At 38.1% G+C, this 24,560-nt stretch overlaps 1 pseudogene; it reads left to right on the plus strand.

The window, feature by feature from the left end:
- Nucleotides 1–8,827: 8,827 nt before the first annotated feature.
- Nucleotides 8,828–9,638, plus strand: LOC109255620 (olfactory receptor 4F15-like; annotated as a pseudogene).
- Nucleotides 9,639–24,560: the final 14,922 nt, after the last annotated feature.

Genomic DNA, 24,560 nt, shown 5'->3' on the forward strand with positions numbered 1-24,560 from the left:
ATTCCAGCTTTCCATAGAGCTACATGTTCTTACTCATTCAGTGTATATAATTTCTTTAATATGATTCTGTTCAAATATTTCAATCTGATGGTTTATTGATAGAATTTGTATTGTGTTATATTTCAGAGAAATAGTTGATTTCAACAAAAATCATATATATATAGTTTTATTCTATATAATATAATTTTATATTATTAATATAATTTTATAATATAACTATAATATCACTTATTTATTAGTTTTTGTATATCACAATATTATATAATTTTATATTATAAGCATAGTTTATAACTATAACTCCATTGTACTATGACATTAGTATGATCATATAATAACTATATAATATAAATCTATATGCACACACATACACGTACATACACGTTTAACCCAACAATTTCACTTTGTACTTGGCGATTTTCTTTCTCTGTTTTTTTAGAACTTTTTTTTACATGTTTATTGATTTCTGAGAAAGAGACAGAGCACAAGTTGGGGAGGGGCAGAGAGAGAGAGGGAGACACAGAATCTGAAGCAGGCTCCAGGCGCTGAGCTGTCAGCACAGAGCCCAACGCGGGGCTTGAATCCACAAACCATGAGATCATGACCTGAGCCGAAGTTGGTCGCTTAACTGACTGAGCCACCCAGGTGCCCCTCTTCAACTCTGTTACAATGAGATTTCTCTTACTATTTTATTTTGTCTAAAATATTTATATAAAATGGATTTTATTTTCCTAATCATAGTCCAACACAGCAAGAGCTGTCAGTTCATAGGCATTCAAGACACGAGACATTCAGCACAAGGAAACTAACCCAAGAATAAAATGCTCTGTGAATCTTTCTCCTGGCTTTGAAAGACTGCAAGGAGGAAAAAAGACACTATTTCAAGATCCTATTGATTTAAAAAGTGTACTTTTTCTTATGAATGTGTATTATGCTTAACGTTTTTATTGAAAAATATGAATGTATGCCAGTGAAATTCAATTACAGAAGTTAATTTTCACATGGGAAGAATCAGTATTTTATGGCTCAATATTTCATGGTATAAATTAAGGTATTGTGTTACTATTTAATATGCACTGAATCAGGAAATTAAAACATTTTTACCCACAGATTTTTAAACACTGGATCTACACTGCATCTTAATGAGTTGATCTGTCCCTTGGGGAGTCATCTATTAGGAAGTATGTTTGAGTATGACAGATTCAGATCTTATGCTGAGCTTTTAAATGTCTTTGGAACCTAAAAAGATAATCATAAGCAAGAGTTAAATTTTATATTAACCAAATGGTCAGAGAATTTAAACAATTTTCTTATATGTTGATTCTGGAACACCAAACCAAAGGAGAGAATTGGGTAATATTCAAATTATGTGAATAATTGGATGAAGCTTCCAGTAATTTTAGACAATGTTTTTAATCAGGAGAAACATGCTCCTGGGTACTTCTGGCTTCTCTAATGACTGTAATCTTACACATTTGCATAAACACTAAAAGAACACAGTTTGAAAACATCTGCCTTAGGAAAAATTTCTCAACACTCCCCTTGCTTGCTACTGCAATAATACTGTGTTTTGGTTTCATAGACTTTAGACAGTTAATTTTTTTTTATGTTTATATGTAAACATTTAAAGAGTTTAAAAACTCCAAAGAGATATATACACCCCTATGCTCACTTAGTATTATTTACAATAGCCAAGATTTGGAAGCCACCTAAGTGTCCAAGTTTAGATGAATGAATGAAGTAGTTGAATATATTTATGGTGGAATATTATTCCACCATTAAAAAAGGAGGAAATGTTACCATTCAGAACAAAATAGATGGACCTAGAAGGTTTTATGGTAAGTGAAGTAAGTCAGAGAAAGACAAATGCCATATGATTGCACTTACATGTGGAGTCTCAAAAACAAAAGAAACAAACAATGGAGACCCAGACTTATAGATACAGAGAACAAACTGGTGGTTGTCGTATGGGAGGAGGGAGAGGGATGGGCAAAATAAATGAAGGGAAATAGACACAAAGTTTCAATTATAAAATAAATTTCAGGAATATGAAGTACAGCATAGGGAATATAGTCAATAATATCATAGTAACTTAGTACGTGGACACCTAGCAACTAGACTTCCTGTGGGGATCCTTTTCATAATATATCAAAATATCAAATCACTGATGTACACTGGAAACTAATAGGATTGTGTACGTCAATTATACTTAAAACAAAGAAAAGAGTGGTTATAAAAAGCTTTCAGGAAGATGACACCTTATTCCTCTCTTATATTGTTGAAGAGAGCAAAAGAATGCCTAAAATCTGAAGGATAAAAGTTATATTTATAAACCTGCTAGAATACATTGAAATAAAAAAGGAGGAAACATATGTCGTGTCTTCCAGGTTAAATCCCATTTTGAAGAGAGCAAAAGAAGGCCTAAAATCTGAAGGATAAAAGTTGTATTTATTAATTTTTTTTAATGTTTTTATTTATTTTTGAAGGAGAGAGAGAGAGAGAGCATGAGCGGGGGAGGAACAGAGAGAGAGGGAGACACAGAGTCAGAAGCAGGCTCCAGGCTCTAAGCTGTCAGCACAGAGCCCGATGCTGGGCTGGAACCCACAAACTGTGAGATTATGACCTGAGCCGAAGGCAGCCGCTCAACTGACTGAGCCACCCAGGCGCCCCTAAAAGTTGTATTTATAAACCTGCTAGAATACTTTAAAATAAAAAATGAGGAAAAATATGTCGTGTCTTCTAGGTTAAATCTTTTTATAAGTAAACAGCATTTCTATGGGACTCTATTTCATTTTTTCCTCTTAATGGCTTTATTGCAAAATTTGCAGGGACACTTGAGTTTCCCTTTGAAGAAATGGGACAAAAAGTGTTGGTTGCCCTGACTCCTCTCCCCACCCTCTGGCCAAATAAGTTTCAGCTGTTTGGGCATTTCTGTTGCCTCTAAAATCAAAAGAAACAGCAGCAAGCAAGTGTTACCGCGCGGAGTAGGACCCAGAAACCTGTGAGGCGGCGCATTCCCAGGTGTGCTGAGAATGCAAGGGCTGCAGGCCTTGGTGGAGCCTCAGGTGGGCGGCGCGCAGGCGCCGTGGGGAGTTGGGCCAGGGCCCCGGGCGCCGCCAGGAGGGCTGCAGACAGTGTGGTCAGGACGTGGTGCCCCCTGGCTTGCCTTCTTTCGGACCTCTGTGCTTGCACGTCTATGGCACCACCTGGCTGGGCGGCCGGTGATGTCCAGGGGTCTCCGGGCAGGATTGGCCGCTGGTCGAACACACACTGGGGGGAAGCCTGGCTGCCTCCGTGAGACCTCAGGTGGGCGTGGACGCCTGGAGGGCAGATGGGCCTTCCTGACAACGTGGGGGCGCTGGCCAGCGGGGACTCCTCCGAGGCGTGGCCTGCTTCCTGTTGAGGATCCTTAGATGTCAGCAGCCACTTTTTGGGGACCCTGGATCTCGGCCAGGTAGGTGGACCGTCAGCACGCAGGTGTAGAGGTGGTGCCGGGCCGTGGAGAAGAAACGGGTGGCGTCCACGGGCGGGTTCTTGCTGTGGAAGAGCGTGCCCCGCGTGTTCTCCTCATGCAGTGTCCCCTCTTTGTGTGATGTTCCTGCCGGGCACGTTCTTGATGGGTCCCACATAACGGCTCCCGGTAAGGGTTGTTCTCTGGGTCGGCCTCTGGTACAGCCCTCCTTCCTCCTGGTCATGTAGTTGGGGGCCTGTATTGTGATGATGATTTCACAGTATATACAAACGGATTTATTACGTTGTACACCTCAACTTTGACCCAACCTCAGGCAGCTTTCTGTCAGGGACATGGCAGTGATTTCTCAGTTGTGTGGGGCAGACAGCAGTTGTGGTCAGTCTGGTCCCAAAAATGAGGGGAAAATAAGTTGTTGTGGTTGTCCCAGTGAGGGGGTGATTAGTACTCTTTTGCACGTAGTCCTGGTTAAAATGCCAAAATTGAGGGCTTTCCAGAGAGTTCATGAGAATGAGACACAGAGAAGGGACTAGTCTTGGACTGTCTTCCACTTGAATTGAGACAGTGTTCTTTTGGGACAAGAATCACATCACACACACTTCAGCTTCTGCAGTGCTTCTGTAATGCCTGTAACGGGGGGGGGGGGGGAGGGAGGGAAAAGAACTTAAAAGGAAATCTGCCTTAGGATTAATTTCCTTGGTTTTTAATGGTGTAATACTGATTATTGACTTTGTAGACATTACACATAGCCATTTTTTTTTATCATCAAGGTATATTTAATACTATTCACACATTTATTTATGCAATTAAATGTCAAGCATCTGCTGTGTTTCAGATTCCATGAATAGAGCTAGGGGTGGATATAAAGTATTTAGGAACACACATTCCCAGTTTAGTGGAATTAAAGCAAGTATACAGTCACAAAATATTCTATCAGGTGAGAGCTATGATAGAGATAAACATGATGTCTGAGAGTATAGGAGACGGAAACTTAATCCAGTCCTGATGATTAGCGAAGGCTTCCCTTATTACCTCAATTTTTCTCTGATTCCTGAGGACCCTGTATTTTGTCCGGTTACTATGCACACATACACACACACGCACAGCATGTTTAGCACAGAACCAGTCCTAGAGTAAATGCTGAAATAGATGCTAGATCCCACAGGTGTTTATGACTTTTTAGAGGTATCCGTGGCTCTTGTCTCATCCCCAATCTCTGCTCAGCTCTCCTTGCTTTGGTCAGATCCATGAAGATGGATATGAACCCTGCACCCTCGCTTTAGGCACAGAAATCCCTGGAGTTGAGGTGTCTGGACTGGGTAAGGATGGCTGCTTGCCATGTTAGTGAAACTTGAGTGAGTAAAGTCACCAGTTTTCCCCACTGTGGACTTTTGCAGGGAACTTGTCATTGTCAGTGCACAGAGAGCCATACATTTATTTTATTTTTTACACATTTTTATTTAAATTCCAGTTAACATACAGTGTAATGTTATTTTCGGGTGTACAATATAGTGCTTCAACATTTTCGTACAACACTGGGTGCTCTTTGCAAGTGCACTCTTCAATCCCCATCACCCATTTTACCCATCAACCCACCCACCCTCCCTCTGGTAACAGTTCTCTCTAGTTAAGAGTCTGTTTCTTGGTTTGTCTCCTCTCTCTCTCTTTTTCTCCTTTGTTTCTTAAATTCCACCATAGATTTTAAATAAAGGAATTTCTTTGAATTTTGAAGAAGGGTTTATGAAACTCACTTTCCTATTTTGAAATAAATTAAAATACAGAATACAATGTTTTCAAACTGTAATTTGAAGACTATTTACATTAAAATCACCTGAGATGCTTTTAAAATGCAAACAATCTGGATGCATCATTGCTTTGCTTAATTAGAATTCTGGGAACAAATCCCAGAAATATGCTTTTTACTATAAACTACTTCAGGTAATTCTAATTCACAGTCGTGACTGAGAACCCCTGGATAATTGTCACATTATCCATCTATAAGAGTAGTTGCTATTAAAGGATGGTTAGAATAATTTGCTTATGTGAGAAGTCTCTGTTAATGGACCATGATGCATTCTTAGAAATACATCACTAGGATATATTAATTCTAAAACTGTGACCTCATAAAATATGTTGTTTATGGACAGAAGAGTAGGTCACTGAGAATTTGCTCAGTGAAGTTCAAGGCATCTTTTTCTATTTTTAAATAATTAGCATGAGTGGGAGAGAGGGGAAGAGGGAGAGAGAGTCCCATGACCCTGCTATCATGATCTGAGCTAAAATTGAGTGGGGTTATCCACTGACTGAGCCACCCAGGCCCCCTGAAGTTGAAGGCATCTTAAATATTTATTTACCTGTAGTCACTAAGAGATAAGCTGCTTCCTCTTTTAGTTCTCTGTGCTTTATAAATGTTTTTCTTTAACATAAATATTTAAATAGACTTTAAATCAAACTATTTTTGTCTAAAGAATCCTTCAAGTAAGTAATTTAAATGCCAAATTCTTAAAGCAGGGCCCCCAAATTTAAGAATTACCATCTGAAGTAAAATTTCATTGGATACTCTCTCCTGCTTTGTCAAGGATTAGTTGGCCATACATTTGAGGGTCCAGTTCTGGAGTCTCTATTCTATTCCATTGGTCTATGTGTCTGTTTTTGTGCCAATATCATACTGTCTTGATGATTATAGCTTTGTAGTAGAGGCTAAAGTCTGGGATTGTGATGCCTCCCACTTTGTTTTTCTTCTTCAGTATTACTTTGGCTATTTGGGGTCTTTTGTGATTCCATACAAATTTAAGGATTGTTTGTTCTAGCTTTGAGAAGAATGCTGGTGCAATTTTGATTGGGATTGCATTGAATGTGTAGATAGCTTTGGGTAGTATTGACATTTTGACAATATTTATTCTTCCAATCCATGAGCATGGAATGTTTTTCCATTTCTTTGTGTCTTCTTCAATTTCCTTCATAAGCCTTCTATAGTTTTCAGCATACCGATTTTTTACATCTTTGATTAGGTTTATACCTAGGTATTTTATGGTTCTTGGTGCGATTGTAAATGGGATCAGTTTCTTTATTTGTCTTTCTGTTGCTTCATTATTGGTGTATAAAAATGCAACCAATTTCTGTTCGTTGATTTTGTACCCTGAGACTTTGCTGAATTCATGTATCAGTTCTAGCAGACTTCTGGTGGAGTCTGTTGGGTTTTCCATGTAGAGTATCATGTTTTCTGCGAAAAGTGAAAGTTTGACTTCTTCTTTGCCAATTTTGATGCCTTTGATTTCTTTTTGTTGTCTGCTTCCTGATGCTAGGACTTCCAACACTATGTTAAACAACAGTGGTGAGGGTGGACATCCCTGTCATGTTAGTCACTTAACAAATGGTGCTGGGAGAACAGGACAGCAACATGCAGAAGAATGAAAGTTGACCACTTTTTTACACCATGCACGAAAATAAATTCAAAATGTATGAAAGACCTGAATGTGGGACAGGAAACCATAAAAACCCTAGAGGAGAAAGCAGGAAACAACCTCTTTGACCTCAGCCACAGCAATTTCTTACTTGACACATCTCCAGAGACAAGGGAATTAAAAGCAAAAATGAACTATTGGGACGTCATGAAGATAAAAAGCTTCTGCACTGCAAAGAAAACAATCAATAAAACTAAAGGCAACCGACGGAATGGGGAAAATTATTTGCAAATGACATGTCAGATAAAGGGCTAGTATCCAAAATCTGTAAAGAACTCAGCTAATTCCACTCCCAAAAAACAAGCAATCCAATGAAGAAATGGACAGAAGACATGAATAGACACTTCTCCAAAGAAGATATCCAGATGGTTAATGGACACATGAAACGATGCTCAGCATCACTCATCATCAGGGAAATACAAATCAAAGCCACACTGAGATACCACCTTACACAAGTCAGAGTGGCTAAAACAAACAAATCAGGAGACTGTGGATGCTGGAGAGGATGTGGAGAAAGAGGAACCCTTTTGCACTGTTGGTGGGAATGCAAACTGGTGCAGCCACTCTGGAAAACAGTGTGGAGGTTCCTTAAAAAATTAAAAATAAAACTACCTTATGACCCCGCAGTAGCACTGCTAGGAATTTACCCAAGGGATGAAGGAGTGCTGATACATAGGGGCACATGTACCCCAATGTTTATAGCAGTACTTTCAACAATAGCCAAATTATGGAAAGAGCCTAAATGTCCATCAAATGATGAATGGATAAAGAAGATGTGGTTTATATATACAATGGAATACTATTTGGCAATGAAAAAGAATGAAATCTGGCCATTTGCAGCAACATGGATGGAACTGGAGGGTATTATGCTAAGTGAAACAAGTCAGTCAGAGAAAGACAAATACCATATATTTTCACTCATGTAGATCTTGATTAACTTAACAGAAGACCATGCGGGATGGGAAGGGGAAAAAGTAGCTACAGAGAGGGAGGGAGGCAAACCATAAGAGACTCTTAAATACAGAGAACAAACTGAGGGGTGATGGGGGATAGGGGAGAGGTGGAAAGTGGGTGATGGGCGTTAAGGAGGGCACTTGTTGGGATGAGCACTGGGTGTTTTATGGAAACCAACTTGACAATATATTTAAAAATAAATAAATTAAGTAAAATTTCATTTCTATACAATGGGAAAATTAGTTTTTTCATTTCTGTGTTTTCCTCCTTGATCTCAGATGCAGTTTGAAGAAGAAAAGGTTAGGGAGACTTTCATAGAAAGAAATGTATGTCCAGCTGTTGGATCTCCTGATATTGCCACTTTCTTCCATTAGAAGGGCCCTGAGGATCTTGCTGAAGGAAGGGCCACTTGCAGTTTTATGCTTCTGCTTAAGAAACACATTCTTCCCAATTCATTCCTTTAAATCAATTATCAGAATTCTGTAAAGCTATTATGTAAATAATATGTAAATAGCTATTATGTAAAGCTATAATGTCTAATTCCAACATTAACCTGTAAATCTCCTGAAGTCAGGATCAGTGTTTTACCTCAAAACTTTACATAGTACTAGGCAAATGGTAGATGCTTATTAGGAATAGTAGTTATTAAGTATTTTAGCCAAATGGATAAGTTAACACACTATTTAAAAAAAAAAAAAAACCTTATAGCTTTAATGAAGATTTCTTCCTAAATCAGATTTAATAAAAGCTTAAATGTGTGTTTTTAAATAATAATTTTTGATAAATTCTTTATTATTTTGCTTTTGGTCTTTTAGGTATCACTAGACATAGCCAATATGTGAAGCAAATTACTCTGAAGTCTTAATTTGTTTTCCTGGGACTTTCTACCTATGGACCAGTGCTACATTTTCTCCTTGCTTTCTCTACCGGGTTTTCTGTAACAATGGTCCTGGGAAACCTCCTTGTGTTTACAGTGACCTTTGATCCTCATTTACATTACCCCCCATGTACTTCCTTTTAGCTAAACTCTCCTTTATTGATTTGTGTCTTTCCACCTTAAGGGTTTCTAAGATGATTGTGACCTGTATTCTGGGCACAAAACCACATACTTTCAGGGGTGTGTCACCAGATGTTTGCCCTTCATGTCCTGGGTGGATCTGAGATGGTCTTGCTCATTGCTCTGGCCTTGGACAGATATGTGGCCATATGCAAGCCCCTCCACTACCTGACTATCATGAGCCCACAGATGTGCATTTTGCTTCTGTCCGGTGCTTGGGTTATTGGACTCATTCATGCAGTGGTCCAGTTAGCTTTTGTTGTCCATTTGCCTTTTTGTGGTCCTAATGAGATAGATAGCTTTTACTGTGACCTTCCTTGGCTTATCAAACTTGCCTGCACAGACACCTACAGAATGGAATTCATGGTTAATGCCAACAGTGGGTTCGTTTCCATGGGCACCTTCTTCTTATTGCTCATCTCCTATATCTTCATCCTGGTCACTGTATGGAAACATTCCTCAGGTAGTTTGTCTAAAGCCTTTTCTACTCTGTCAGCTCACATCACTGTGGTGGTTTTGTTCTTCGGACCGTGCATCTTTGTTTATGTGTGGCCATTTCCCACAGTGCCAGTGGATAAGTTTTCTTGCCATTTTGGACTTTATGATCACACCCATTCTGAATCCCATTATCTACACGTTGAGGAACAAGGACATGAAGTTGGCAATGAGGAGATGGAGTTTGAGGATGATCTTCTAAATAGTTCTAAATGAGAAAACAAGTCATGCCTTCTGCAAGCAATACTGTATGCACAAGTATTGAAGGGTTAGATATTATCTTAAGACCATTTGTTTTATTTATTTCAGTAGCACAAATATCTTGGGTAGTTTATTTCATATTGATGGCCAATAGTGTGATTATAAATTTATTTAAGGCTATTTTGCATATTTTAAGATTTTAAATTACTGAAATACACTTTTTTGTTTGACTTACATATTGACTGGTCTATAGAATCTTGGAAAGTTTTTTGAATTTCAAGGCACATTTGCAGAGGTACTGGTGTATGCTGATATTTTTCTCTGTCACTGGGTTGAAAATATTCTTATGTAAAGGATGATTGGTTCTCCTAAGTTATTTTTGGCAAGCAAATCAGGCTTGTCCTTAAGTTGATTCAGGTGTGTTGTTACTTTTGTTAATAGATGCACTCAGTTACATGAATATAATTTTTGTCATATATTAAGTATTGTCTGATAATCGTATATGCAGAAAGTAACACATTGGGCAAAGAAATAGTTAAACAGTTATTAGTGTTTGAGATTGTATTAGGATCTGGCATCTAAGAGGACAATGTTTTATCTTTTTCATCTCAACTTTGCTTTCAACTATTCCCTTTAAATGTATAAAGTGACAGCAAAAAGATATGACAAGAAATAACATTCATTAAAGAGAGTAGAACTAGGATGGGGTTTAGAAAATGTTAAAGAGAAGGAACTCTTATGTAGTATTGCTTAACCGTGGATACAAAGCAGCACTGAACACTCCATACTCAAGCATTAAGCCTGTGCTGTTTAGACTTGCAGGACTGACAGTTCACCACCCCACGAAGCAAAACAATGCCTTTTTAAAAACTTTATTTGTTGAAATTTTATTCTTATAGTGGAGTGAAATTTACTTCCCTTTGTATTTCATATTTCTTCTTTTTAATCTACAATTGTGCAGAATGAAATATCTTCCATGATGTCTCCTCCTTTTGTGTTTGAAAATTACACATTTGGGGCGCCCGGGTGGCTCAGTCGGTTAAGCGTCCGACTTCGGCTCAGGTCACGATCTCGCGGTCCGCGGGTTTGAGCCCCGCGTCGGGCTCTGGGCTGATGGCTCAGAGCCTGGAGCCTGCTTCCGATTCTGTGTTTCTCTCTCTCTCTGCCCCTCCCCCGTTCATGCTGTGTCTCTCTCTGTCTCAAAAATAAATAAACGTTAAAAAAATTTTTTTTAAAAAGAAAATTACACATGATGATATATCTTATAACTTTAAGAATAAATATTGCCTCTGATGGTAAACATCTTAAGTCTTTTTAGGCAAAATTTCCCAATTTGGAAATTTCATGAGATTTATTTTGAGGCCACCTGAAATGTCCATTTAATTTTCTGTTAAAATCTGTTTCTTTTGGAACCTGGGTATAAGCTGATATTGATTCCAACCATGAAGCAGGGAAAAATATATGATAACATTCCATCATAAAATGAAATGTCATTAAATCTGTAATACAAGATCTGTAAGAACATCTGAATCAGAAATTAAAAATCTTTGACTACAAAGGACTGAAAATTTGGAAATAAAAGTAAGAGTCATCTGCTACTCAGAAGATAATTGAACAAGACAAAATTACCATTTACAGTAGCCAAACTATGGAAGCAGTCCAAGTGTCATTTAATAGATGAGAGATAGATAAAGAAGCGGTGGGGTATATATACCCACCTCTGTGTGTGTATGTGTATATATATACACACATATATACATATATACACATGTACATATACATACATGTATATGTACATATACATATACATAATATATATACATGTACATATATATAATATTTATATATACATATACATAAAAAATGAAATCTTGCTAGTTGCTACAATGTGGACAGAGCTCAAGAGTATAATGCTAAGTGAAATAAGTCAGCCAGAGAAAGACAAATACCATATGCTCTCACTTTTATGTGGAATTTAAGAAACAAAACAAATAGGCAAAGGGAAGAAAAGAGAGAGACAAAGTAATAGACTCATAACTATAGAGAACAAAGTGGTGATTACCAAGGGAAGGGTAGTGGGGGATGGGTGAAATAGAGGATGGGAATTAAAAAGTACACTTATCATGATGAAAAAAAAAAAAAAAACCCTACAAATTCCTTTTACAAAAACCAGGAAAAACAATAATCAAAAAACAAAAAACCTTTACAGAATAGAGCTGGTCAAATTGTCACTTTCTTGAAATTTGGGAATCATATGAATGTTCCCTTATGCTCCTTGGTTGTTCAGGGTATAAAATACTGCACACAGTCTAACTCTGAATTCGTATTATTATATGTTGTAATATAAAACATTGTGTAATCACCCAAATTGCAGCTATTAGAATTTGTGTAAAGTCTGTCTTACTAAGAAGAAATTGGTTAAAAGAAACACAGGTTAAAATTGTTAGTTTGTTCTAAAGACCGTTTTGCTGAACCTCACAAACACAAAAATGAGGAATCAACTACCACATACCCCATGGAGAACAGAATGGCCAAAATTACAATGAGAGATACAGGATAAAAGGATGTTTCATAGAACTGACAAGGGGTAGTCAATATTTGTATAATTTGAAAATGAGGCAATAGAGTAGAATTAACATATCAAATTTTTTTTATTAATGTGTCAAAAATAAAAGACCAGAATATATACATAATGATATATCTTATAATGAATTTGGAAAAGTTGGTACAAAATGGTGAATTCCAAGGCATAGCCTAGTAAAATTATTATCTATTTAAAATTTTGTATCGGGGTGCCTGGGTGGCTCAGTGGGTTAAGTGTCCGACTTCGGCTCAGGTCATGATCTCACGGTCAGTGAATTTAAACCCCGCATCGGGCTCTGTGCTGACAGCTCAGGGCCTGGAGCCTGTTTCGGATTCTGTGTCTCCCTCTCTCTCTGTCCCTCCCCTATTCATGCTCTGTCTCTGTCTCAAAATAAATAAATAAACGTTAAAAAAATTTTTTTTAAAAAAATAAAATGTTGTATCTTCTGAGCCTCTTACCAAAATAACTGAACAAGGTCGATAGGAAAGAAAGTCAGGATGGCATCTGACTTCTTGATAGTAGTATGCAAAGAAAGGCAACAATGGATCTATATTTCCAAAAGATTCAAAGAAATAAAATGTGATATAAAAATTAGTTTAGAGCCAATCTATTTTTCAAGTATATGAGGGTTAAAGGAAATAACTTTAAGTATGCAAAACTTTGTAGGATGTTGTATGCATAAGCACTTCCTGAGATATCTAGAGGATTCTCCATCTAGTTAAGGGAGATTTGGAGAACCTTCAGTTATACTGTTGCTTAGAATTTATTTATTTTTTTTCAATATATAAAATTTATTGTCAAATTGGTTTCCATACAACACCCAGTGCTCATCCCAAAAGATGCCCTCCTCAACACACATCACCTACCCTACCCTCCCTCCCACCCCCCCATCAACCCTCAGTTTGTTCTCAGTTTTTAACAGTCTCTTATGCTTTGGCTCTCTCCCACTCTAACCTCTTTTTTTTTTTTCCTTCCCCTCCCCAATGGGTTTCTGTTAAGTTTCTCAGGATCCACATAAGAGTGAAACCATATGGTATCTGTCTTTCTCTGTATGGCTTATTTCACTTAGCGTAACACTCTCCAGTTCCATCCACGTTGCTACAAAGGGCCATATTTCATTCTTTCTCATTGCCACGTAGTAATCCATTGTGTATATAAACCACAATTTCTTTATCCATTCATCAGTTGATGGACATTTAGACTCTTTCCATAATTTGGCTATTGTTGAGAGTGCTGCTAAAAACATTGGGGTACAAGTGCCCCAATGCATCAGTACTCCTGTATCACTTGGGTAAATTCCTAGCAGTGCTACTGCTGGGTCATAGGGTAGGTCTATTTTTAACTTTTTGAGGAACCTCCACACTGTTTTCCAGAGTGGCTGCAACAGTTTGCATTCCCACCAATAGTGCAAGAGGGTTCCCGTTTCTCCACATCCTCTCCAGCATCTATAGTCTCCTGATTTGTTCATTTTGGCCACTCTGACTGGCGTGAGGTGATATCTGAGTGCGGTTTTGATTTGTGTTTGCCTGATGAGGAGCGACATTGAGCATCTTTTCATGTGCCTGTTGGCCATCTGGATGTCTTCTTTAGAGAAGTGTCTATTCATGTTTTCTGCCCATTTCTTCACTGGATTGTTTGTTTTTTCGGGGGGAGTTTGGTGAGCTCTTTATGCATTTTGGAAACTAGCCCTTTGTCCGATATGTCATTTGCAAATATCTTTTCCCATTCCGTTGGTTGCCTTTTAGTTTTGTTGATTGTTTCCTTTGCTGTGCAGAAGCTTTTAATCTTCATGAGATCCCAGTTGTTCATTTTTGCTTTTAATTCCCTTGCCTTTGGGGATGTGTCAAGTAAGAAATTGCTACGACTGAGGTCAGAGAGGTCTTTTCCTGCTTTCTTCTCTAGGGTTTTGATGGTTTCCTGTCTCACATTCAGGTCCTTTATCCATTTTGAGTTTCTTTTTGTGAATGGTGTGAGAAAGTGGTCTAGTTTCAACCTTCTGCATGTTGCTGTCCAGTTCTCCCAGCACCATTTGTTAAAGAGACTGTCTTGTTTCCATTGGATATTCTTTCCTGCTTTGTCAAAGATGAGTTGGCCATACATTTGTGGGTCTAGTTCTGGGGTTTCTAGTCTCTTCCATGGGTCTATGTGTCTGTTTCTGTGCCAATACCATGCTGTCTTGATGATGACAGCTTTGTAGTAGAGGCTAAAGTCTGGGATTGTGATGCCTCCTGCTTTGGTCTTCTTCTTCAAAATTACTTTGGCTATTTGGGGCCTTTTGTGGTTCCATATGAATTTTAGGATTGCTTGTTCTAGCTTCGAGAAGAATGCTGGTGCAATTTTGATTGGGATTGCATTGAATGTGTAGATAGCTCTGGGTAGTGTTGACATTTTAACAATATTTATTCTTCTAATCCATGAGCATGGAATGTTTTTCCATTTCTTTATATCTTCTTCAATTTCCTTCATAAGCTTTCTATAGTTTTCAGCATACAGATCTTTTACATCTTTGGTGAGATTTATTCCTAGGTATTTTATGCTTCTTGATGCAATTGTGAATGGGATCAGTTTCTTTATTTGTCTTTCTGTTGCTTCATTATTAGTGTATAAGAATGTAACTGATTTCTGTACATTGATTTTGTATCCTGCAACTTTGCTGAATTCATGTATCAGTTCTAGCAGAATTTTGGTGGAGTCTATCGGATTTTCGACGTATAATATCATGTAATCTGCAAAAAGAGAAAGCTTAACTTCATCTTTGCCAGCTTTGATGGCTTTGATTTCCTTTTGTTGTCTGATTGCTGATGCTAGGACTTCCAACACTATGTTAAAGAACAGCGGTGAGTTGGCCATCCCTGTCGTGTTCCTGATCTCAGGGAAAAAGCTCTCAGTTTTTCCCCGTTGAGAATGATGTTAGCTGTGGGCTTTTCATAAATGGCTTTTATGATATTTAAGTATGTTCCTTCTATCCCAACTTTCTCGAGGGTTTTTATTAATAAAGGATGCTGCATTTTGTCAAATGCTTTTTCTGCATCAATTGACAGGATCATATGGTTCTTCTCTTTTCTTTTATTAATGTGATGTATCACGTTGATTGATTTGCAAATGTTGAACCAGCCCTGCATCCCAGGAATGAATCCAACTTGATCATGGTGAATAATTCTTTTTATATGCCATTGAATTCGATTTGCTAGTATCTTCTTGAGAATTTTTGCATCCAAATTCATCAAGCCTATAGTTCTGTTTTTTTACTGGGTCTCTGTCTGGTTTAGGAATCAAAGTAATACTGGCTTCATAGAATGAGGCTGGAAGTTTTCCTTCCCTTTCTGGTTTTTCGAATATCCTTGAGAAGGATAGGTATTATTTCTGCTTTAAACGTCTGGTAGAACTGCCCTGGGAAGCCATCTGGTCCTGTACTCTTCTTTGTTGGGAGATTTTGATAACTGATTCAATTTCTTCTCGGGTTATGGGTCTGTTCAAGCTTTCTATTTCCTCCTGATGAGTTTTGGAAGGGTGTGGGTGTTTAGGAATTTGTCCATTTCTTCCCAGTGTTGTAGTTTGTTGGCATATAATTTATCATAGTATTCCCTGATAATTGCTTGTATTTCTGAGGGATTGGTTGTAATAATTCCATTTTCATTCATGATTTTATCTATTTGGATCATCTCCCTTTTCTTTTTGAGAAGCGTGGCTAGAGGTTTGTCAATTTTGTTTATTTTTTCAAAAAACCAACTCTTGGTTTCATTGATCTGCTCTACAGTTTTTTTAGATTCTATATTGTTTATTTCTGCTCTGATCTTCATTATTTCTCTTCTTCTGCTGGGTTTAGGCTGCCTTTGCTGTTCTGCTTCTATTTCCTTTAGGTGTGCTGTTAGATTTTGTATTTGGGATTTTTCTTGCTTCTTGAGATAGGCCTGGATTGCAATGTATTTTCCTCTTGGGACTGCCTTTGGTGCATCCAAAGCATTTGGATTGTTGTATTTTCATTTTCATTTGTTTGCATATATTTTTTTAATGTCTTCTCTAATTGCCTGGTTGACGCATTCATTCTTTAATAGGGTGTTCTTTAACCTCCATGCTTTTGGAGGTTTTCCAGACTTTTTCCTGTGGTTGATCTCAAGCTTCATAGCATTGTGGTCTAAAAGTATGCATGGTATGATTTCAATTCTTGTATATTATGAAGGGCTGTTTTGTGACCCCGTATATGATCTATCTTGGAGAATGTTCCATGTGCACTCGAGAAGAAAGTATATTCCGTTGCTTTGGGATGCAGAGTTTTAAATATATCTGTCAAGTCCATATGGTCCAATGTATCATTCAGGGCTCTTGTTTCTTTATTGACCATGTGTCTAGATGATCTATCCATTTCTGTAAGTGGAGTGTTAAAGTCCACTGCAATGACCACATTCTTATCAATAAGTTTGCTTATGTTTGTGAGTAATTGTTTTATATATTTGGGGGCTCCTGTATTTGACGCATAGACATTTATAATTGTTAGCTCTTCCTGATGGATAGACCCTGTGATTATTATATAATGCCCTTCTTCATCTCTTGTTACAGCCTTTAATTTAAAGTCTAGTTTGTGTGATATAAGTATGGCTACTCCAGCTTTCTTTTGACTTCCAGTAGCATGATAAGTAGTTCTCCATCCCCTCACCTCAATCTGAAGGTGTCCTTCAGGTCTAAAATGAGTCTCTTGTAGACAGCAAATAGATGGGTCTTGGTTTTTATCCATTCTGATACCCTATGTCTTTTGGTTGGCGCATTTAGTCCATTTACATTCAGTGATTATAGAAAGATATGGGTTTAGAGTCATTGTGATGTCCATAGGTTTCATGCTTGTAGCGATGTCTCTGGTACTTTGTCTCATAGGATCCCCCTTAGGATCTCTTGTAGGGCTGGTTTAGTGGTGACGAATTCCTTCAGTTTTTGTTTGTTTGGGAAGACTTTATCTCTCCTTCTATTCTAAATGACACACTTGCTGGATAAAGGATTCTCGGCTGCACATTTTTTCTGTTCACCACATTGAAGATTTCCTGCTGTTCCTTTCTGGCCTGACAAATTTCAGTAGATAGATCGGTCATGAGTCTTATAGGTCTCCCTTTATATGTTAGAGCACGTTTATCTCTAGCTGCTTTCAGAATTTCCCTTTATCCTTGTATTTTGCCAGTTTTACTGTGATATGTCACGTGGAAGATTGATTCACGTTATGTCTGAAGGGAGTTCTCTGTCCCTCTTGGATTTCAATTCCTTTTTCCTTCCCCAGATCAGGGAAGTTCTCAGCTATTATTTCTTCAAGTACCCCTTCAGCACCTTTCCCTCTCTCTCCCTCCTCTGGAATACCAATTATGCATAGATTATTTCGCTTTAGTGCATCACTTAGTTCTCTAATTTTCCCCTCATACTCCTTGAGTTTTTTATCTCTCTTTTTCTCAGCTTCTTCTTTTTCCATAATTTTATCCTCCAGTTCACCTATTCTCTCCTCTGCCTCTTCAATCCGAGCCGTGGTTGTCTCCATTTTATTTTGCAGCTCATTAATAGCATTTTTTAGCTCCTCCTGGCTGTTCCTTAGTCCCTTGATCTCTGTAGCAATAGATTCTCTGCTGTCCTGTATACTGTTTTCAAGCCCAGCGATTAATTTTGTGACTATTATTCTAAATTCACTTTATGTTATATTGTTTAAATCCTTTTTGATCAGTTCATTAGCTGTTGTTATTTCCTGGACGTTTTTCTGAGGGGAATTCTTCTGTTTCGCCATTTTGGATAGTTCCAGGAGTGGTGCGGGACTGGGGGGCACTTCCCCTGTGCTGTCTTGAATAACTTGTGTTGGTGGGCGGGGTCACCATCAGACCTGATGTCTGCCCCCAGCCCACCGCTGGGGCCACAGTCAGACTGGTGTGTACCTTCTCTTCCCCTCTCTAGGGGTGGGAATCACTGTAGGGTGGCGTGGCCTGTCTGGGCTCTTTGCACACTGCCAGGCTTGTGGTGCTGGGGATCTGGCGTATTAACTGGGGTGGATCGGCTAGGTGCACAGGGGAGGGAGGGGCAGGCTCAGCTTGCTTTTCCTTCCTTGATCCTCTTTGGGAGGGGCCCTGCGGCAACCAGAGGGAGTCAGACCCTCCACCGCCACCGGAGGGGTGGATCCACAGAAGCACAGGGTTGGGTGTTTGCATGGTGCAAGCAAGTTCCCTGGCAGGAACTGGTTCCCTTTGGGTTTTGGGCTGGGTGATGGGCAAGGGAATGGCGCTGGCAAACGCCTTTGTTCCCCACCAAGCTGAGCTCTGTTGTCTGGGGCTCAACAACTCTAACTTCCATTGTCCTCCAGCCCTCCCACTCTGCGAGCAGAGCTGTTAACTTATAACCTTCAAGATGTTAAGTCCCACTTGCTGTCAGAACACACTCTGTCTGGGTCCTCCACTTTTGCAAGCCAGACTCGTGGCCTCTGCTTGGCTGGCGGGCTGCCCCTCCTCCCCGGCTCCCTCCCGCCAGTCCGTGTAGTGTGCACCGCCTCTCTGCCCTTCCTACCCTCTTCCGTGGGCCTCTCCTCTGCGCTTGGCTCTGGAGAATCCATTCTGCTAGTCTTTTGGCGGTTTTCTGGGTTATTTAGGCAGGTGTAGGTGGAATCTAAGTGATCAGCAGGACGCAGTGAGCCCAGCGTCCTCCTACGCCACCATCTTCAATACATTGTCTTTTTAAGAACCTTTAAAAAGTTCCCCAGGTGACTCTTGATACTTTTGGACAATACCAGACTGGAGCATGTAAAGACTAAGACATTCTTGTGTATTTCAGAGTGCACTTAGGGAAACAACTTGCACTTTGTAACTGGGCAGGAATATTGTTTGGTTAGAAGGGTAAAGGAAATGGAGGTCGGTGGTGTTACCCTAGCACAGGCCCGCCATTACTCCTGAGGAAACTGCCTCACTCTGACAGCTCCTCGTCCACCTAGCAGGGCAGCTTTTCCCACCTAGAATTTAATACATTGTGTTATACATTTAAAGATGAGGCTACACGTGAAAGAATAGTATGTAAGGCTTAATTCTGTGATAAACTGAATATTTTTAATGGGGGAGATATAGAGAAAAAGTATGGAATAATTTTGATTTTTCTCATCAGCAATAGGTAGGAGTCAGAAAATATCGTAGAACTGTCAATGCCAAAAATGAAAGCCCTTTATTAAGTGAGGGAACTAAGCACATTACATGAAGGTAGACAGTATAATAAGGTATAAAATTTTATACCAAAATAATACAGAAATAAATTTCAAAAAATTAAAAATAGCAAATAAAGGAGACAATATTGTAGAGGAAATGTTAATAATAGCACAAAACAAAGGAAGACAATAAACAATGGAGGGAGGTTTTATTAATGCTGTCAGTGTTCAATCTGAGATAGGCCAAGTGGGAAACACAATACTTAAGTATTAAAATCTTCAAATAATGTAATAGTAAGCTAGATATCTGGGGGTCTATGAACATAGATCAGATTTTGTAGCACAATAATAGAATACAGTTTATCAAGTGTACATGTAACATGTAACTGGACACACCAGTGATTATTTAATGTCTATTTCCTCCACTAAGGAGTATACTTCCTGAAGGCAGATGAGAATTTTATGCCAGAACTTGACACAGTATCTGGTATATTTTTGGGTATTATCAGTAGGTGGTCAGTGAAAGGTGGTTGAATGAATGCATTCTTAAAAGCCTCTTGTGTCTGATAGTAAAGATTGTTTAAAATTTCCCACAGTTGGAAACCAATTAAAATCTTCTTTCAGCATTTCTAGCATACTTAGTTTTAGTTTTTTCTTTTAATGTAAACACAGAGTCAGTGAAGAAAGGGAACTCGTTTGTGGTGACTGAATTTATGTTCCTGGCGTATAACTTTTGGCCAAGGTAACTTTTCCTATTATCTATTTCTTAAAACATGTTCATCACCCCAAATAAACCTCATACCTGTTAGCAGTCAGTCCCGGTTCTGTCTCCTCACATCTCCCGGCAACCATGAAGCCACTTTCTGTCTCTATGGATTTGACTTCTCTGGACATTTTATATAAATGAAATATTATGTGACTTTTTGTGTGTCTGGCTTCCTTCACTGAGCAAACTGTTTTGAGGGGTTATCTATATTGTAGCATGCATCAGAATTTAAGTTCTTTCATGACTGAATAATATTCTATTGAATGAATATACCACATTTTATTCATCGGTTGGTGAATGTTTGGATTATCCCTACCTTTTGGCTATTGTGAACAGTGTTTCTACAAACATCTGTGCACGATTTTTTGTTGAACACCTTTTGTCAGTTCTCTTGAGTATAACTGCTGGGTCATATGGGTCCTATAGTAACTTTATGTTTAGCATTTTGAGGACCTGTCAAATGGTTTCCACAGTGGCTGCACCATTTTATGTTCCCACCAGCAGTGTATACACATTTCAGTTTCTCCATATCCTCACCAAAACTTGTTATTTATAATTTTTATTATAGCCAATCCAGTGGGTGTGAAATGAGAATGCATTCTGGTTTTGATTTGAATTCATCTAACGACTAATGATATTGGGCATCTTTTCATGTGCTTCCTGGTTGGCCATTTGTTTATCTTCTTGAGAGATATGTATTTTCAAATCTTTCATTCAGTTTAAAATGAGATTGTGTTTTTATTATGGAATTTTAGGAGTCCTTTATATTTAGACCTGTATTAGTTTTCTAGGACTGCCATAATAAATTACCACAGTCTTGGTGGTTTAAGACAGAAATTTAGTGTCTTGCAATTTTGGAGGCTAGAAATTGGAAATAAGTATGTTGACATACTCATAAATATCTAGGGAAGAATCCTTTCTTGCCACTTCCAGCATCCACTTATGTCTGCATGATTTCATCCTCTACCTCCGCTTTCACATGGTCCTATTCTCTGTATTCTTGTCTTTTCCTCTTTGTCTCTTATTAGGACAGTTGCTTTTAGATTTAGAGCCAGCCCAGGTTCTCCAAATTAATGTCATCTCAGTACCCTTATTACATTTACAAAGACCTTTTATCCAAGTAAGGTCACATCAGTAGTTTCAGGAGTTGTGATATAGCTTATAGACCTATCTCTTTGAGGGCCACCACTCCACTGGCTACAAGATCCTCATCAGAGGAGTCTTACAACTACTTTCTCTCATCTGCAGGTCTTTTTTTCACTTTCTTTAGTGGAGGCTTTGACACAAATATTTTTAGTTTGGATGAAGTCCAGTGTACCTATTTTTTCTTTTGTTGATTATGCTTTGGGTGTCCTTTTAAAAAAAACCATCGCCTACAATAAACAAACAGCAAATAATAAATATACTATGAATTTCTAGGATTGTATCATCTGTGGTTTTTGTTTTGTTTTCCATTCATGGCCTGGAGAAGCTGAGATGATAATGAGGAGCATGGTTTTGGGGTGTGTCTGCAGACAGAAACCACATTATGCAGGGCCTTTAGGTGTTGAAAAACATCACAGTTTGAACTTTATCCTAACAATAAATGGATGGCCTTGGGAGCTTTCATAGTATGTATGTTTGCTTTGTGAAAGACACTGTTAAGTGTTTTATGTAACTTATGTGTTTTATCCTTGACAAGCTATGAGAATGTAGTTCTATTTTACAGAAACTGGTTTAGAGAAGTTATGCTTCTTGTCAAAACTCCTACACTGACCCCCTTTCATAGGTGTGAGTTTCCAGTGTGTGGGGTCCTCTAAGCTTCTGAGTTTTAATAATGCCAAACTCTCCCATTTATTCCTCCAGCTCTGAAGCTGGTATTTTTTTTCCTTCAGCTGCTTTTAAAATGATCCCTTAGTGCTTTAAAAAGTCTATTTTTAGTTCTTCAATACCTAGGTAACCATCTTTAGATTATATTATTTTATTAGAAAAACAAATATGCATTTTTTGGTATATTCTGATTCATAAATTTGTAACAGAATTGGTCCCAGGAAGCAGCTCCTTAAATATGGGGATTGGGAATTGGCTTGGTCTTGTCCTTGGGAATGAGCACAGCCTGAGATCCTTGCCCGTGGGAAATGGCATGCTAGTGACCCATTACCAGCAGGCAGTGGCATTGCAGATAACTGTGTTGATTGCATTGAAGGCTAACTGAAGCAAGTGGCTATTGTACTTGACCATTTTGCTACTAATGATGATTATAAGGAGTGTGGTGAGTGATGGATTCTTGTGAATACTTATAGAAAGAAATGACAAACTCAGATTTTTAAAATTGGATTTCAAGTTACAGTTTGAGAACCAGAAAAGTTCTATGACAGTTCTTAAATATCTTGCTTTTGTAGTTATGGATGTAATCCTGCTGAAATCAGCCACAGAATTTAATTTTGTAGTTTTCAGAATAACAACTTAATTTGCTAAATTAAAGGCATTGCTTAGTAAGAAGGGGAAATATGTTTGGAATTAACATGCACAGAGCCTTCCAAACTTCCAGAAATATGTGTAATTTTTCTTTAAGTGCTGGCTTCCTAGGAGTTGCCTATGGATCAGAGTAGCTTATTTTTCAGGCCGTGTTTGTTCAGAGGTGTGCTTTATTCCTGAGCCTTTGAACCTTCATTTTTCATTGGATCTTTGTGTGGCTTAGGAGATGCTTTCAAGTCTGCCCTAATTCTCCTGAGTGGGTGTAGCCTAGCACATGCAAACAGCCTTCCTGTCCCTGAAGTTTATGATCTTAGGAGGGATCTTAGATGGTTCTTTCTGTCTGATGTCTAGTTTCTCTGCTGTTTTGTTAATGGCTGCCAGCATCAAGGAAATTCTAACACTTGTTCATTGTTCTTCACCAAGGTTCCCGTGTTTTTTGAGAATGTCCTTCATCATGGAATTTTCCACACCAAGTTCCAAAATGAAGTCAGCCACCTCAGATAACGCTGCAGGGCTTTTTGTCTTTAAAGCCTTTCTCTCCCCGAATCAGAACCTTTGAACCACTGCATAGGAATTGGGGAAGAAGATCTTACTTATAATTTTTCTTCACCACTATCAATATAGTCCACATTCCTTTTTATCTTTGGGCTAAACTATTCTAAATGTTTATGACTATTCCTCATGTAATATGGTTCTGTTTACTTACTGTCCTTGAATGGACTTCCAGATTATTTGTACTAAGTGTGATTCTCTAAATATAATCTGACCACAAAGTCATAAAATATGGGAGAAGAATGGAAAAGAAAGTAGTAGAAAGAACATGAATGAAGGCTTCCTCTTTCTTTATGAATGACTATAGCATTTATGATTTAAAAAATAATCTCACAATCTCCCTTCTGCATTACTATGTGGAACCAGGTCAGAAGAATGTGTCTGGCTTCCCTTTGCCAAGTATTACTTTCAGTATTACATTAAGAGAATTGTTTTGAGATTAACTTAATGTACTAAGTAAACTATCTTGTGATTGTTTAATGGAGGCATCTTTACATTTGTAGTTATTAACTTGAAGGTATACATATTTGTGTAGTTAACACACTTAATATTTAAAAGTATATACATATATCCATATATATATGTATATATATGTATAATGTTTATTATGAAGCAACAATTCACATACCATAAAATTCATCCATTGTCATAATATATTCTGTAAAAATCTTGATCATTTGATATTCCACAAAACATCATACCAGTCCACTACATTGATGTGGTAATTCTGACTGGACCCAATAAAAGGAAAAAAGCAAATATTTTGGATGCCATAGACATATCTGAGTTAGATCGTGGGAAATAAACCACCTCAGTAAAGTTTCTAGGGTTCCCATGGCTAGCATCACCCTCAGCTCTAGTGTAGCTTGTAGATCTCAAATACCTAAACTTGGGCTTCAAGTGATTGTGTGATCTCAGCTACCTATGATGAATTGAATGCTATCTTATTCTTTAAGCCATAAAATTGAAATTCAGAACCAACATTATATCATTAAGTGGAAATGGCACATAATAAACTGGGCTTAGCAGGTTAAGAGGCATGAGAAGTTACATTATATTATAGTAAAGTCCTTCAACAACTATTACTGCCTGATTGCCTTATCTCTATTATATATCTCTGACTACATGGACTAAAAATTAAATATTTAGAGCTTAATATACAGTTGGTTTCTTTTATATAATTGACAGCAACTAGAAGTGAAACTCTGAAGCTCTACCACTGCAATTTAGTGAAGTATTGTGGTTAGATTTGGTTAGTTATGGTAGTATTATGATTTGGGCCCTGAATGAGTGTGGTGAGGAGAAATTCTCCCAAGGGAAGAATTTCAAGCAGTACTTTTAGTTGTCCACTTTGTTTGACTAGAAGCATGGGTATATACTTATTCCTGAATAGTTACTAATGGTGTAATTGGATGGT

Source organism: Panthera pardus, unplaced genomic scaffold (assembly GCF_024362965.1).
Source record: "Panthera pardus isolate Hobbes unplaced genomic scaffold, ASM2436296v1 HiC_scaffold_24, whole genome shotgun sequence".
Taxonomy (NCBI): Eukaryota; Metazoa; Chordata; class Mammalia; order Carnivora; family Felidae; genus Panthera; species Panthera pardus.